The sequence below is a fragment of the Marmota marmota genome, unplaced genomic scaffold, assembly GCF_001458135.2.
Source record: "Marmota marmota marmota unplaced genomic scaffold, marMar, whole genome shotgun sequence".
NCBI classification, from domain to species: Eukaryota; Metazoa; Chordata; class Mammalia; order Rodentia; family Sciuridae; genus Marmota; species Marmota marmota.
Genome location: NW_026000208.1, coordinates 1,641,758 through 1,656,734, shown reverse-complemented (window position 1 = coordinate 1,656,734; position 14,977 = coordinate 1,641,758). Strand labels below are relative to the sequence as shown.

At 36.8% G+C, this 14,977-nt stretch overlaps 1 long non-coding RNA gene across 1 annotated transcript in view; it reads right to left on the bottom strand.

The window, feature by feature from the left end:
- Positions 1-5,235, bottom strand: part of LOC125612824 — a 44,427-nt gene extending 39,192 nt beyond the window's left edge. The window contains exon 1 of the long non-coding RNA XR_007343302.1: positions 5,059-5,235. This is a non-coding gene — a long non-coding RNA (uncharacterized LOC125612824). The remainder of the gene's footprint in view (positions 1-5,058) is intronic.
- Positions 5,236-14,977: the final 9,742 nt, after the last annotated feature.

The window sequence follows — 14,977 nt, the reverse complement described above, 5'->3', positions numbered from 1 at the left end:
TTTTTGCGGGGGGGGGGGGCAGACAGGGGGACAGGGGGAGGGCAGGTGTTCCAGGAATTGAACTCAAGGGCACTCGACCACTGAGCCACATCTCCAGCCTTATTTTGTATATTTATTTAGAGACCAGGTCTCACTGAGTTGCTTAGCACCTAGCTTTTGCTGAGGCTGGCTTTGAACTTGCAATCCTCCTGCCTCAGCCTCCCAAACCACTGGGATAGCAGGCATGTGCCACCACACTCAGCTGCTTACCATAATTTTGTAATAGGTTTTGAAATCAGGATGTATGAAACACCTATTTGTTTTTTCTTTTTTCAAGACTGTTTTGGCTATATCACTTATACCATATAAAATTCAGGATCCTCCAGACATGTTATCTCATGCTTGTAATCCCAGGGACTTCAAAGGCTGAGGCAGGAGGATCACAAGTTCAAAGTCAGCTTCAGCAACTTAGCAAGACCCTAAGCAACTTAGACTCCGTCTCAAAATACAATATAAAAAGGGCTGGGGATGTGGCTCATTGGTTAAGCTCCCTGGCTTTAATCCTTAGTACCAAAAAATAAAAATAAAAATAAAATTCAGGATCAATAATGTTTTGATATTGCCAAATATTTTCTTTTTGATCAAACTGTAGGTGGGTTCTCTGAGCTCTCTTCAAGACTAGGTTTTAAATGACAGACTCAACAGAAGTTATTTTATCCACTCTCCTCCTTCCACATTAAAATACTCAACAAACAGTAACACAGTATCTAATAGCTGAGGGCACAACCCTAGATGATTGAAGGATTCCAAAAGAGTGTATTACAGCTGACACCTAACTATAGCAGCTCCCCAACAGTTCCTTACCTCATTTATAAAGAAAGGGTTTACAAGAGTTTAAATTCTTTTTTGTCTCTTTGAGATGCATTTTTTTCAAGAATATCTTTCTCAAGGCCTGGAAAGAAACTGCTTTGAAAGGCAATGTTCAAAGAGAAGCAACTCTTTCCCCTAGTCTTATTGGGAAGATAGCGTACTTTCTTCAATAACTGTTCGACAGAAGACTGCCTAATCATGTAAATTGGCCAGACTTTTGTGATTTCTCACTTTCCTGACTTTACTAGTAAAGCCTTGTTCCCCCTCCCCTCCACCTCTTTCGTTATTCTCTCTTTAAAATGCCCTTTCACCTCTGTACAGATCAAAGTTGAGTTCAGCACACTTTAGACCCTCCTTTCTATTGCAATACACATTACTAATTAAAATGTTTTACCACTTAGCTAGTATGTCTGTCTTTTTAAAAAAATTATATTTGACAATTCCATTGTCTTGTATGACCTTGTTTGGGGGTCGGGGGAGAACACTTGAATTTCATATTATACTTTAAATTCTTGATATCTCAGGGGTTGAGGATATAGCTCAGTGGTAGAGTACTTGCCTCACATGCTTGTGGTCCTGGGTTCTATGTCCAGCAATGAAAAAAAAAGATTTTGGTAAACAACATATAGTAGGATAGTAGTTTCTTTGATGTTGGGGGTTGCTACTTGGTATTATCAACTTGAGGCCATATTCTATATAAAAGTAAATCTGACTGTCAAGCCATGAGGGGTGTCTGTTTCTGAGATATTAAGGCATTTGTTTCAATGTGGTGTTGGAAGAATGTACTGCTGAAGGACAGCAGAGTGGAATGAGGAGCCTTAAAGTAAGGGAACCAGAGTTATCATTAAAATGACAGATTCCTTGCTAAGTGAATAATGTTTGAAGAATATGGCTTTAAGGAGCTGTTTCCTATTTCTGCTGTTCTCTGTGTGGCTTTGGGTCAATTTCTTAACCTCATTCTGCCTCTAATTTCTGATCTGTAATATAGCAGAGTCCTGATGTGATATTTTGAGGTGTACAGGTGATAATACATGTGAATATTAACTCTATAGTTAATATATGCTGGTATCTACATTGTCAAGAAAGCATGTGAATGCTGTCCAAGAATGCTATCCCTCCAGGGCTGCTGTGTGGAAATTGAGTCTTAGTATAGGTTTTGTCTTCTGGAAAGAAATCCATGAACCACCTTTTTTTTGGAAGTGACTTCTTTACACATGAAGTCACAAACCAAAATCCTGAGGCCCATCTGACCAAGTGACTCTTCAAATTCTTTTCTTGACTACTTTTCTTGATTCTATCATCCAGAATCAAGTGGTGTTTAGCGAAGTTGAAGACAGGTAAAGAAGGTACAGAGTTTGTTCTGTATGGCATTATCTATCTGCTCTGCTGCTCACCAACTTCAGAGCAAGTTCTCCTCAGAAAATAATGATACAAAGAATTATTGAGAATGAGTATATACTATTGTTATTAATGTATTTACATCCCACATACCTGTTAGATTTTCATGGAACATATAATAAAATCAGGTATGTAATTTTTTTGTCATGCTGGGGATTGAACCCAGGACCTTCTATGAGAGATGTATGCACTCTACTACTGAAATACATCCTGAAATTAATGTAATCATATATTTAATAACTGACTAGTAGTGATATATCTAATAAGTAGTAGAACCATGAAAGCCATACCATTGAGTCTTCATGTTTCTGTTATCAGTTTCTTATTACTGACCATGTTTTGGGTTCACATAATCCTGGAAAGACTATTTGAGATTTCACATTGCCTTCCTTGTATAGGAGCCCCCAAATCCCCAGAAACAGAAGAGAAAAGTATTATAGGCATTGCACATTGGTTAACTCAATATTTACATCAGCACATCAGAAGGAGAAAGAGAGGGGTCTGGAGAGAGAGAAGATGACACACAAGAGAGAGAGATCAATCAATTCAGTTTCCACGAAGACAGAGTTGTTATATGCTATATTTAACGAGACACAGAGCACAGAAGTACAGGGGCAGTCCAGAAGAAAAAGGCAAAAACATAGGGGAGGTCATTTGAACGAACTTGCCCTTCAACCCTTTGATCTTGTTTCTGATTGCAAAAAGACAGAGGTATATGCATGACACAGCTATCTTTCAATAAGCCAAAGGATGAAAGCATACTCTTTACAGATAATACAAATAATATCAGTCAGTTGAATCCCTCCCTGTGAACTTTAACCTGCCTTTCCTATGATTTTTTTGTTATGATCAACTTACTATATTATGAAATAATTTGAGTATAGCTTTCTATGTGAAAAAAAGAACACAATTATCATTATAAGTAAAAGAAACCACTAAGTTTTATATCCTGCATTTGTTTTCTTGGAAATCTCTAGTTTCCTTTATATTTGGAAATCAATTTGCCTCTGTCCTTTATTTTTATTTTTTTATTTTTAAATATTTATTTTTTTTAGGTGTAGATGGACACAACACAATGCCTTTATTTTTATGTGGTGATGAGGATCAAACCCGGGAACTGCCTGTGCTAGGCGAGAGCTCTACCGCTGAGCCACAATCCCAGCCCTGTCCTTTATTACATAAATTCTACAACTAGGTAGTTTACATAGATTGTAGCATTGCTCTTTATATGAAGTGAAATTAAATTAAATGAAGATTATAGGCTCATTTTTATCAAGAAAATTTTTTAATCTTGAAATTATCTAAATATAGTATTGATGCCCAGAGTAGATGACTACAGCATTACTTGACAAAACAAAAACCCATCTGTTGAATTATATTAAAATTGCCTGTAAAATGTAAGTTGTGTTGGTGTATTTGTTGCCAATATCTCATAAATCTTGAGCATTTATTTATCATAGATCTTCTCATAAATCTTAAGCAAATGCCCCCTCACTAGAATATTTTGTAGCTCATTAGATTGAGGATTGTATTACTCGAACGACAGATGGATGTTCTTGAGTCTCAGACACACGCTGTGGAATCGTCCTTCACCAGAGAATGTTTCTTTTAACAAAGTCATACTAGCATTAGTGCACTCAGCATTGTAGGCCCTACTAGAATCCTAGTGTGCAAGTTCAAGTCCTGAATATTTTTCCTCACTTCTTCTTAGTATTTTTTGTCTTGGTGGTTTCAAGTGAGATAATTTCTATTCAACCCAGATTGATGAATACCATCTGCACTAGTCAAGACAATTAGTGTCTATTCACACATAAACTATCAGAAGAGTGTCAAAGATTCCCCCTGAAATGATGGATGAAACAGATAAGATAAATTTTCCCAAATTACTCAAAGTAAATTACTCAAAGTAAATTAAAATTGGAAAAAATCACAACATGAACAGTTAAAAAAATATTTCCTTAGATGATAAAATAAAGATTGCAATTTCATTTTTTAAAAGCCAGTAATACAAAAATATGAGCTTCCTCTACCACATATATGCACACATTTTGTGACTGGCATTTTTTATTTCATTGAAAAATGAAAATAACTCAATACTCATTCACCAAACAATAGGAAAATAATACACCTGTATTAGGATTTATCATTAAAAGGCAATATCACACAGATATTTAGAAAAACAAGATAGAAGAAATAAAACTCTCTAGCTTTTTGATAAGGAGGAAATAAAAAATATGAAATTAGCACTTACATGATAATAAAGTGGCTGATCTCTGCATTCAGAATAGGAAGCTGAGTATTCCACCCACAAAAATTTATGTCTTTGTGTACCTTTCTCAATAAGAACAAACTCAGTGATACAATGGCAATTTTCACAGTCTTCCTAACCATGAGTCTGAGAAGATTCTGCCTTATGGCTCCCAGAGAGTCTCTACTCCTCTCCTTTTCAATAAGAGGAAATTCAGAGGTAGTTTACAGAAAACACCTGCTTTCCCTAAAATATGTGAGACCCCCATCCCAACATCAAGGAGTAAAGTTAGAAAAGATGAAGATGATTGTAAAGAGATTTTTGAGAAATGATTATAAATTCACAAAAATTTAAAAGACAAATGAGAGATATTAATACATAATACTAAAAATGAATAGGGTTGTAGATGATATCTGTGTGATCAAAAGCACAAAAAAGAAAAGCATGAAGAAAAAAAGAGAAGAAAGGAGGAAAAAGGGAAGGGAGGAAGGAAGGAAATTACATAAAAGTGTTAGAGACATTTGCAAGCCAAAAAAAAATTTAAAAGCAAGAACAAATATTACCAGGCCTGCCAGCAGCGGTAACAAGTTGGTCAGCAAACAGAATGACTGGAGAAAATGCGTTCTCATACAAAAGAACTGCATTCCGCAACCAACCACTAAGGGAGGGCAGGGAGCAGCTGTCCTTGCCCCTGCAGACCCCACAGTGAGGCTCTGAGCTCAGCTGCATTGGCTGTGGCACCGCCCTGGGTGGGCGTGGTGTGGAGGAGGAGGGAGGAGGACTTCTTCCACGGGGCATCTGCACTTGCGCAGGAGGCACCCAGGGATAAATCTCCAGATTCCTGCCACCTCTGGCTGTTGGTGGGGAAGGAGCCAGAAAGAAGGGAAGTAAAAGAAGCCTTGTCATCTGATAAAATTCACTGGAATTTTGAAGCTGGAGCAGTGCTGGGTACATTGCCTGATTCACGAGGACATTAGAGACATAAGCATTAATGTCAAAGCTCTGAAATGAGAAACCCTGTTTATGAAAGGTACATATGAAAATGAAATCTATGAAAGGCAAATTTGGTGTTGGTAAGGCATTCAGTTTCATTCTTCTGTTTCTTCATTATAAAAATGTACAATGGATAAGAGGGTTATGTAGGGAAGCTCTACATTAATTGAAGTCTCTAACATAATGTATTTGTACAGATAGAGAAATTAATATGAAAAATGAGAAAAGAACCTAAAGTCAGACACATGCTGCAAGAGAGGATTTAAGTTTTTTTTTTCCAACAAAGAAATGATAATGTTTAAGGTAGATGGAATGCTAATTATCCTCGTTTGATCATTACATAATGTATACATGTGTGCAAACATGACATTGTATTATATAAGTATATATGATTATAGTGTCACCTAAAAAGAAATAGGCACATGTGTATATAATAAAATAATTTATAAGAAAGATTAGTGGGGAGTCAGGCATGATGGTGCACTTGTGGAATCCCAGCTATTCTGTACCTTGAAGCAGGATGATTTCTAATTCAAGACTGGTCTTGGCATCTTTATAAGAACCTGTTTGAAACTAAACCCAGCGAGTATTTGTAATGCCTATAAAGTATATGGTGCAGTGTGTGTGTGTGTGTGTGTGTGTGTGTGTGTCTTTTTTGGTGGAAATGCATTATTTATGAACCTATGGGAATGTGAGTTTCCTGGATGGGACCCCATCCTCTCAGCTTGGTTCTGGGATGGACATGGATTTCTTCCTCTAAAAAGTGGGTTCTCCATCATCCCCAAGGCTGGGAGGCCCTGTTCATCCGCCAAGGGGAGGTTGCAAGTTGAACTGGTGCCTGTGCCTCCATAGCCTCTATTCTACCTCATGGCCTGCCTTTTCCCTGCCTTATGATTGATAACCATATCCTCAAACTTCCAGCACAACATGGGTCCCACAGATACTGAGTGGAGAGGCCACTTTTCAGGGACCCACACACTCAGAGAACAAAATGGTTGACCTGGAATGGAGCATGCCCCAAACTGGTCTCAAAGGCAACTTGTGTACAGAATGTGGGAGGAGACTCTTCCTAAGAAGAACCAACAAATCTGTGCAGAACTTGAAGGGCTTTGCTGAGCTTCCCTGATAATTTTCTGGAGGAGCTGGACATTCAGAGGTCTTATACCTTCTTCTCTTATAATACTTTCAGGTGGTAGATCACCACAGTCTGAAAAAAAGTCAATGTAGTCCTCAAAATGTCATCATCTGCTGGTTCACCTCAGCATCTTGCATGGGAAATGTTGGAAGTCATTTGAAGTCCTCAAGATTTGTTGAACACCTTATTCACTTGTGAATCTTCTATGTGGCACCTGTGACCGGAGAAGAACCTTGAGAGTCCTAGATATGCAGCTGGGAGTCCTAGATATGCTGGGGAAATCTTACAATCACCCAGTGGGAATGGTCTGGTTCTGAGTTCCAGCATACTTCCTCATCCTGCTCAAATAGTTCTTCATTCCAAATTGTAGAATTCTGCCTTTTAGCACTAAATTCACCCTGCTCACTGTCTCTGGATAAACCAAAAGTGGGTCATCTTGGTTTCCTAAGTTGAGCTCAATCAGATCAGTCATAGGCAGCACCATCTTGTCCATGCTATTGGCCTGCATGTTGTCATGTATAACCAGGGATGAGAACTGTAACTCCATCACCTGACACAGTCCTACATGTTGCTTTATTTACTATTTTGCTGAAGATTTTGGAGATTTGAGGAAACTGCCTGTATTAATTAGTTTTCCCTCACTATAACCACATATCAGAGGAATCAACCTACAAAGAGAAAAACTGTCTTTTGGCTCATGGTCAGCTGGCTCTATTGTTTTTGTGCCTGTGGAGCAAGGCAGGGCATCATCATGGGATCATGTGGAGAGCAATGATACTCACTTCAATTTGTATGGGAATCAGGAAGAGAAAGAGAAAAGGTCCAGGGTCACAATATCCTCTTCAAGAGCATGTCATCTAACTTCCTTTTACTAGGTATTACGTCCTAAAGGTTCCTCTACCTCCATACAGTGTCATGGGATGGTGATTAAACATTCAATACATGGGCCTTTGGTGGATATTCCAGATCCAAATTATAGAACTGCAGTCTAGTGTGATGGTGGATGCTTGTAATCTCAGCAGCTCAAGAAGCTGAGGCAGGAGGGTTGCAAGTTCAAAGCCAGCCTAAGCAATTTAGCAAGGCTCTAAGCAATTTAGCAAGGCCCTGTCTCAAAAAATAAATAATAAAAAAGAATAAGGGATGTTGCACAGTGGTTTAGCACCTAAATTATTCTAGGTTGGATCCTTGATACAAAGCAAACACCCAAAAGCAAACAAACAAGCAAAAACCAAATTATAGAATTACCAATGATCAGTCAGGTGTGATGGTGCACACCTGTAATTCCAGTGTTTTCGGAGGCTGAGCCAGTAGAATTGCAAGTTCAAGGCCAACCTCAGCAATTAGCAAGGCCCTCAGCAACTTAGTGAGACTGTCTCATAATAAAAAATAAAAATGGCTAAGGATGTGGCTCAGTGGTTAAGTCCCCCTGGTCTCAACCTTGGTACAAAAAAAATTGCCCACAATCAGTAGCTAGGCATTTCACAGTGTATCCAAGAAAGCCTCAGTTTCTCTTAAAGACAAAAGTATTTTAAAAGAGTTGATGTGAGCAAAGACATTGGACACAGACTGTGAAGCAAGCTTAGTTATTCTTCTATTTCTTCCCTGTAGGGTTTTTGTTCAGATTTAGAACATGGAAGCAATAATAAGTTTTCTTTTTGTGATGTTGGGTGGATTGAACAAACTAATGCAGTGTGTTGATTAAGAGATGATCTATGTGTGTTAACCAGTGAAGTCAGAAATTGCTAATACTGATGGTGTTCTCCAAGTAATTAAAGATGTTTCAGCAGGCACAGTAGTGTACACCTGTAATCCAGTTAGTTGGGAGACTGAGACCCTCAACAACTTAGTGAGACTGACTCAAAAAGAAAAGAAAAGAAAAGATGGACTGGGGATGTAGATTTTGGCTTCAATTTCAGTATCTAAAATAAATAAATAAATAAATAAATGCATCTTTGGTGTCGATTGTAAAATGCATCATTTTTTTTTTGCATCACAAGGAACAATACCACTGACAAGCTATAATGCAAATACATCTTACATAGAATTTTACATTACAATTATTGCAAAAATCTTTCAAGTTATATAAATGTGCATATATGACTTATACCATTTTTTGTTGTTGTTACCAGGGATTGATCCACCCAGGAGCACTTAACCACTGAGCTATATCCCTATCCCTTTTTATTTTTGAGACATGGTCTCACTAAGTTGCTTAGGGCCTCACTAACTTACCTAGATGGGCTTTGAACTTGTTATCCTCCTGCCTCAGCCTCCTGAGTCAATGGAATTACAGGTATGCACCACCTATACCACTCTTACAATTACATGTGATAGAAAATATAAGCAAAATAATACATTAACAGATATTACTAATATTTATACCATCTGGATCAAATTCCTTCACTCATCCTATGATATTACCCACATTATCATCATCTGTGCTAATGGAGACATTGTTGATGCCACATTTCTTGAGAGTGTCCTACAATAATTTCTGGGAGATGATCTTTACATCCTACTGATATCCTCTCCTGCAAAGTTCTGTTCTGGTGGTATCACTGAAGATGCCAATGGGAGTTTTTAAGACTATGTTTATATATGTATAAGGACAACCACATTATGATTGCCTTCCAGGCAAGCATGTTGTTACAATAACAAATTTAAGATACATTTCTACATGCCAAATGTGAAAATATGCACTCTAGCATCAGTAAAATAAATAATTTTTATTTTTACTTTGTTTTGCAGTGTAAAATCACCTATGTAGATAGTTTTGCATGTGTCTCTTGTTTCTCTTAACCCTGAGCACTCAAGAACTCATTGACCCTTGGTTTTCATTTTGACATGTCACTTCTTTTCCAGATGTGCATATGATATGTGGTTAGTTCATATACTTTGCCCCTCCACACTTTTATTTCTATGAAGATAAAGAATTTAAATGAGTCTTTTTTCCCCAAGGAGTAAAATATGAGCTTGGAAGGGTGAGAAGGTTTTCAATTACAAAGGCCCAAAGTAACAGCACCTAATTATTTGCCATCCTGATGTCAGAAGTGAGTTGAACTTCAGGTTGTCTCTATTGCTCACTCCATGTCTTTAGGTCCAAGGAGCTAGTTTTCTCACTGAAGCTATAATTCTGGTGTGAAACAAAGCCCTGTGGTTGAAGAACATAAAAGCAAGAGTTATAAGTCTGTGGATGCCTATGGAGTTCAGTATGCAAATCCCATGGCTTTGTAGGCATGGCTCCTGAGTAGAACTCTGCTGCTGTTCAGTAGATTGCTATGACCTACAGACTGCTATGGAATCCCTTTTGCTTTCATTTATTTATTTATTTTTGCACTAACTGGCAAACTGATGTGAAAATTTGTAAGAAAACGTAGAAGATCTAGAACAAGCAAAACAATCTTGAAAAGAATGCTGTGTTACCTGATTTCAAAATTTTCAATAAAATGATTGTAATCAAAACATAACGATACTTATATAAAGACAGGTATGTGGGTCAACAGAATAGAAATAAGTGTCCAAAAAGTAACCTTTACATATAGTCAACTGACTTTCCAAGGCAAATCAATGGAGAAAAATACTGTTGCTGGTGCAAATTGATACCCACGTGCAAGTTGGAACCTTACCTCACATAATATACATAATTGACTCAAAATATATCATAGGTCTAAATGAAATAATAATATATTTAAATTATTCTGTTAACTGATAGGTAAAAGCACAAAAATTATACAAACATAGGAGGAACAATATGATGTTTTTCTATGTATGTATCATTGTACAATGCAAAGTTTAAATCAGGATAAACATATCTGTCTCCTCAAACATTTATCATCTCTTTACAGTGAAAAACTTCAAAACCTTTTGTAAATCTACCTTAAAGTAAATGAAGCCAGGGCTGGGGATATAGCTCAGTTCATACCTCACATGTACATAGGTTCTGGGTTCAATCCCAAGCCCCACAAAAAAATAAAAAAAAAAGTGAATGAAGCCAATTTGAACGAACTACAGTCAATGTTATTCTATTTATAAAATGCTCTGGAGAATGTAAATCAATCGAGATAGTAAACAGATTAATGGTTACTAGGGTCTTGGGAAGGATGAGGGTAGGATAAATGAAGTACTGGTAATTTCTTTCCTTTTATTTTCTCATCTTTTCTTTCTTTCCAGAACTGGGGATTGGACCCATGGACACTCTACCACTGAGCCATATCACCATCCCTTTTTAAAAATTATATTTTGAGACAGGGTCTCCCTAAGTTTTCAAGGTTGACCTTGGACCTGCTATCTTACCTCAGCCTCCTGAGTAGCTAGCATTATGGGTGTGAACTATCATTCCTAATTAGCAGCTGGGAAATTCTTTTTTTTTTCTTTTTTTCCTTTTGGTACTGGGACTTGAACCCAGGGACACTTAACTACTAAGCCCACATCCTTAGCCCTTTTTAAAATATTTCTTTTAGAGACAAGTTCTCACAGAGTTGCTTAGGGCCTTGCTAAGTTGCTGGCTTTGAATTGGTGATCCTCCTGCCTCAACTTCATGAGTCGCTGGGATTACGGATGTGTGCCACTGTGCCTGGTGGGAATTTCTTTATGCCAGTGAAGATATTCTGTATACTACTGCAAAGGTGAAAACATGATACTGTTTTTAAAATCCTACCTAATCTTACATTACAAAGAATTAGCATAAATGATTGGAAATTAAAAAAAATATTATAGGTTTGGAAAATCCCAGGGAGGTGTACAGACAAATAACTGTATGATAAATGCTTGGAATTACATCAGTGAAGGGGTTGGTGGTGGTGGAGAAGGGGGCTGACCAAGATTACATGGGAAATTAATGGAGATTTCAAGTTTAAAGACAAAGTATGTGTACATAATATTGTGATCTAGTTGGTATAGGTCTTTCCATGGAAGTATGGATTAATAATACTAAAATCATTGTGCAAGTAGCTTTCTCCCATTCTGTAGGCAAGAGCCTACAGAACTGAAGAAAACATTTACCACATGCACCTCAGATAGAGCTTTGGACTCAAATGTTAAATAAACAAGGCCATCTTCCTCATTATTAGAATGCAAATAATTGGGAATGGGTAAATTGATGTGACACTGGATTAGATCATGTGGTGCTGGAGATATTAGAAGGAATTCAAGTTTAATTTTATATGGATACATTCTGGGCATAGTAGATAATATACATGTGTATGTGTGAGTTAGGATGAAAACAAGCATTGCTTTGCTTGGTTGGCTAGCAAGGATTCAAATTAATGTAGCAATGAGTACCCCAGGAACCTAGCTCTTCATTTCTATTTTCTAAAGAAATAAGGACTCCTTAAAGAAACAGTGGGAAAAGAAGCGCTTTAGTTTGAATCCATCCCATTTTTTGATTCTTGACTTTGCTTCTTGTGCTTTGGGAGTCTTGTTATGGAAGTCAGGTCCTAAGACAACATGATGAAGATTTGGGACTACTTTTTCCTCTAATAGGCATAGGGGTTCTTTTCTAGTGCCTAAATCTTTGATCCACTCTGAGTTGAGATTTGTACAGGGTGCTATATATGGATTTCCAATTTTCCTAGCACCTTTTGTTGAAGAGGCTATCTTTCCTCCAATGTATATGTTTGTGGCCTTTGTCTAGTATGAATTAACCATATTTATGTGGGTTTGTTTCTGTATCTTCTATTCTGTACCATTGGTCTATATGACTATTTTGGTTCCAATACTATGCCATTTTTGTTACTATAGCTCTGTAGGATAGTTTAAGGTCTGGTATTGATGTCTCCTGCTTGCTTCATTCTTCTTGCTAAGGATTGCTTTAGCTATTCTGGGTCTCTTATTTTTCCAAATAAATTTCATGATTGATTTTTCTAGTTATATGAAAAATATAATTCAGATTTTAATAGGAATTGCATTAAATCTGTATAGTGTTTTTGGTAATATGGCCATTTTGACAACGATTCTGCCTATCCAAGAGCAAAACATGAAGAGAGAGCCTAAAGAATAGGAGAAAATCTTTACCACATGCACCTCAGATAGAGCACTAATCTCCAGGATATATAAAGAACTCAAAAAACTTAACACCATAAAAACCAAATAACCCAATCAACAAATGGCTAAGGAACTGAATAGACAATTCACAGAAAAAGAAATACAATTGATCAATGAACATGAAAAAGTGTTCAACATCTCTAGCAATTAAAGTAATACAAATCAGAGCTACTTTAAGATTTTATCTCACTCCAGTCAGAATGGCAGTTATCAAGAATACAAGCAATAATAAGTGTTGGTGAAAATGTGGGAGAAAAGGTACACTCAAATGTTGCTGGTGGGACTGCAAATTGGTACAACCACTCTGGAAAGCAGTATGGAGATTCCTCAGAAAACTTAGAATAGGACCACCATTTGACCCAGTCATCCCACTCCAGGTTTTTACCCAAAGGACTTAAAATCAGTGTACTACAGTGATGCTGCCATATCAACATTTATAGCAGCTCAACTCACGATAGCTAAACTATGGAACCAACCTAGATGCTCTTCAACAGATGAATGGATAAAGAAAATGTGCTATGTATACACAATGGAATATTACTCAGCCTTAAAGAAGAATGAAATTATCATACTGAGTGAAATAAGCCAAACCCTGAAAAAACAAAGGCCAAATGTTTTCTCTGATAAGCAGTTGCTGATCCATAATGCGGGTAGGTAGGTAGGGAAGAATGGAGGAATTTTGGTGTGGGCAGAGGAGAGTGGGAAGAGGGGAGGGATTTGGGGGTAGGAATGATTGTGGAATAAGATGGGCAGTATTACTGTGAATACGTATATGATTTAATGTGTATGGTGTGACTCTGTACCATGTACAAACAGAGGAATGAAAAGTTGTGCTCCATTTGTATACAATGTGTCAAAATGCATTCTACTATCATATAAAACTAATTAGAAAAAATTAAAAAATAATAAAGAAACAATGGGTACTAGACATGGACTGGAAATAAATACAATTAGCCTGCACATTACAGTATCAGAAAGTAAGAAAAGGAAAAAAAGATTACAACCAACCAATTCACAAAAGAAATTAAATTGCAATTATATGTATTTCAAAATGGTACAGGATCTACCTGAGATATTTACAAAGGCCAAGACTGGAACAATATGAACAACAATACAAATAAATTAATATAAGTGTAGTTAAAATTAATGGCCATAATTTCACATAATGTTTCAAATATTATAAATAAATGATTAAATAAATATTTAATAAGTGGTGGAGGCCAGTCACATTGCCCCTGGTGAATAATTTTCAAACATTTTTTTCCTGATATTCTATTTATAAAGAGGTGGCGCATGACCTGCTTCTTAAGTATGCATTGTGTTTAGTGACTTAGTTTCAAAAATACAACATAAAAGGGTAAAAAGAACATTAATATTACTGTGGGGAACCTGACAAAAACTGTCTTGTCCAGGCAATCAAATTAACAGTAGAGATAAATCACATTGATAGCATAAACCCTTGGTATGGTGTCATTAGAATGACACTTTCCAGAGCCAGGAATGATGTTCCACACTTGTAATCCCAGTGGCTTGGGTGTCCTAGGCTGGAGGATAGCCAATTCAAAGCTAGCCTCAGCAATTTAGTGAGGGCCTAAGCAACTTAGTGAGATCTTGTCTCAAAATAAAAATAAAAGGGACTGGGGAAGTGGCTTAGTGGTTCACCCCTGGGTTCAGTCCCTGATCTAAAAAAAATAAATTAAACTAAGACTGGCATTTTTCCATTTGTGGTCTCTCTTCCTCAAACACACAACTTCAGTATAATCATGAGAAAAAACATCAGGGAAATCCAAAATTGTGATGTTGATGTAATAAAAACAAAGTCTGAAAAGCTGCCATAAGCATAGGAATCTATGAAGACATGATATCCATGCATGATATGGTATCCTGAATGGGTCTAAAGAATGGAAAATGGCTACTGAGAGAAAACAGAGACATCTAAATACAATGTGCATGTTAGGGATCATAATATACAATATTACTGATTAATTATGACAAATGTCCCATAGTAATATAAGAGGTCATTAATATGAGAAGCTATGTGTTGGGTATTTGGAAATTACCTGGATTATTTTCACAACTGTTGTGTCTAAATCTAACTTATTTTAAAATTTAAAAATGATCTTATTTTGTAAAGTCATACTGTCCACCTAAATAAACAGAACATTACCAATATTGCCAATGTCCTCTGGTACACCTCCTCAATTATGTTATTTTATATATTCTCTAAAGGCTTCTATTATTTTGAATTTTCCATTTGTCATTCCCTTATTTCTTTAAACATTTTATCCCTACTTTTGTATTTTTTTTGCGGG